This window comes from Mastomys coucha, unplaced genomic scaffold (genome assembly GCF_008632895.1).
Source record: "Mastomys coucha isolate ucsf_1 unplaced genomic scaffold, UCSF_Mcou_1 pScaffold8, whole genome shotgun sequence".
Classification (NCBI taxonomy): Eukaryota; Metazoa; Chordata; class Mammalia; order Rodentia; family Muridae; genus Mastomys; species Mastomys coucha.
The window spans coordinates 8,411,897-8,414,957 of record NW_022196914.1 but is presented as its reverse complement, the minus strand read 5'-3'; positions in this window follow the sequence as shown (position 1 = coordinate 8,414,957).

Sequence of the window (3,061 nt, the reverse complement as noted above, 5' to 3'; positions counted from 1 at the left end):
AGAGAGAGAGAGAGAGAGAGAGAGAGAGAATGTGTGTATGTGTTGCTGGGGATTGCATGCTAGGCAAGTACTCCACCACTGAGCTTCATCTAAGTCTTGAAAACATGACTTTGTCCTAATTCCTTAGCATCCTTGTACTCTCTCCTCTTTTCACTGGTTAATGAGGGCTGATTTGATAGCCCATAAAGTGTTGATGCTTGCTGCCAAGTCTAATGGCCTGTGTTCTATCCCTGGGAGCCACAGGGTGGAAAGAGAGCTGACTCAGGTTGTCTTCTGGCCTAACACATACACGCATGTGAGCACATGCGTGTATGTGTGCACGCACATACATATATGCAGTTACATACATATATGCATATATGCAGTACATATATGCATATATACATACATATATGCAGTTTATATATGTATATATATGTTAATGAAAGAGGCAAACATTTAAGAGATTGTCTACAAGTGTATCACCAAAGCAATAATGTCTCCAACTCATTCTTTGACTCTAATACTCCTGTCTTCTTCTCTTGGGATCTTTGAATCTGTCTGGATAATTCAGGATCATCTTAGTCATGTATTCAGAGTTTCTTTGCTACGAACAATGGTGTGTATTAGTCTGGGGGACCTAAGATACATGGGTTATGAGTATATTTACTTCCTGTGACCTTTCTGGAAGGTTTGCAATGTATCTGGACTTGCTTATCATAACTTTCTCTTATCTTTTTTTTTTTTTGCTTTATTCTATTCTTTTAATATTCCAAAGCCACAATTAAGTCTATTAACACAAATCTCTCTTATTCTAATATCTTTGATACCTATGAATACTTTTACACAAATGGAATAATATTTTCCAGGGCTTGGAAAGATGGCTCAGGGGTTAAGAGCATTTGCTAGTCTTTCAGAGGACCTGAGTTCGGTTCGTATATGACTATGCATATAGACACACAAACACTATATACAGCTATTATATTAAAAACTTTAGCCTTATGTTACCCCAGAACCTGGTCATCTGGCAAACCCATCAGCTCATGCTCATTTTCAAGTCTAGATCCATTTGCAGACCGTCTTTCCATGGGAAGCCAATGATAAGGTACCCTCCTGCAGACCTACCTTTGACACTGTGTATCAGGCGCTCACTTTGGAAGCATATATACTAAAATTAGAACACCGTGTCTTCTCAGAATGCCCCCAAGCAGAGCAGCAGGGTGACAGTCATAGACACTACTAGTGGCTCATGCCAGCCTTCCATGTGACTGACCACTGGCTCAGGCCCTTGATTTCTTCCTTGTTTGCCTTTTTCATAAGGAACCCTATGGGGTTATACAAATAGCTACAAGAAGAGGGTGCAGGGGAAAAGGAACCGTTACCATGGCATTCTGGATCTTTCTCTTTCCCTCCCTCCCTCCCTCTCTCCCTCCCTCCCTTCCTTCCTTCCTTTTTCTTTCTTCTTTCTGTATTGAGGATTGAAACTAGAGCTTCATATGGGTTTCTACCACTGAGCTACATCCCCTTCCTTTTTTATACTTTGAGACAGGGTGAGCACTCTACCCAAGTGCTTAACGTGGCCTTGGATTTACTCTTGTGCAGGCGGCTCTTCCATTTGTAAGCCTGCTGCCTCAGTCTTCTGAATACCTGGGGTTGCCTCAGTCTTTTTTTTTTTTTTTAAAGATTTATTTTATTTATTTCATGTGTATGAGTACACTGTAGCTGTACAGATGGCCGTGAGCCATCATGTGTGTGGCTGCTGTTGAACTCAGGACCTCTGGTGGCCCGCTCGCTCCGGCCCCGCTCGCTCTGGCAGCTGCCTTCAGATGCACCAGAAGAGGGTGTCTGATCTCATTATGGGTGGTTGTTAGCCACTATGTGGTTGCTGGGATCCGAACTCAGGACCTTTGGAAGAGCAGTCAGTGCTCTTACCCACCGCGCCATCTTGCCAGCCCCTGCCTCAGTCTGCTGAATACCTGGGTTTGCAGGTCTATGTCACCAGGCTCAGAGATTCTGGGTCATTGCTTTTAATAGTCTCATTTGCACCTAGAGAACTGACCCACCCTGATATGTACACATGTATGTTTGCATGTCTGCAGGAGATTCTGTTTTGGAATGTTGAACATGTTTAATTTTGTGGTTTGGAAATCAGATTATCTTTGATTTGTTGTTGGCAGTTCTCATTGTCTGAGGGAACTTGATGTCTGTTGTGGTTTGGTTACTGTATAAGTGTGCCTCCTAGTGGCTCAAGTGTTGGAAGCTTGTCTTCAGAAAGCAAGCAATGCTGGGAGATGGAGCCTTTAAGAGGAAGGGCCTGGTGGTGGTGCTTAACTCTTTGTGTTGGAAGAGATGGAAGTAGCTCTCTTAGGCCATCTGAGTTTTAAGAGCACAAATTGTGTATTGTTCTCTGGCTTCTGGCTTTGAGTTGTGACCTCTTCTTCAACCATGTGCTCTCCACAATGTGGCACTGCCCACCACCCACTAAGACTGCCATGGTGTCACACTGCCCGCCGCCCACCAAGACTGCCACGGTGTCACACTGCCCACCCTTATCTGCCAAGGCTCTACACAATGTGGCACTGCCCACCACCCACCAAGACTGCCACGGTGTCACACTGCCCACCCTTATCTGCCAAGGCTCTACACAATGTGGCACTGCCCACCACCCACCAAGACTGCCACGGTGTTACACTGTGCCCACCAAGACTGCCTGATGTCACACTGCACCCACCAAGACTGCCACGGTGTCACACTGCCTGCCGCTCTCCAAGACTGCCACAACGTCACACTGCCCACCCTCCACTAAGACTGCCATGATGTTACACTGCCCACCAAGACTGCCACAGTGTCAAACTGTGCCCACCAAGACTGCCACGGTGTCACACTGCACCCACCAAGACTGCTGTGGTGTCACACTGCCCGCCACCCACCAAGACTGCCACAACGTCACACTGCCCACTGCCCACCAAAAGATGATACTGGTGCTTACCCTTGAATCTCTAGAGCAGCGAGCTACATAAACATTTTTATTTCATCAATTTAACTGCCTCAGGTTTTTTGTTACAGTAATTAAGTAAGAATA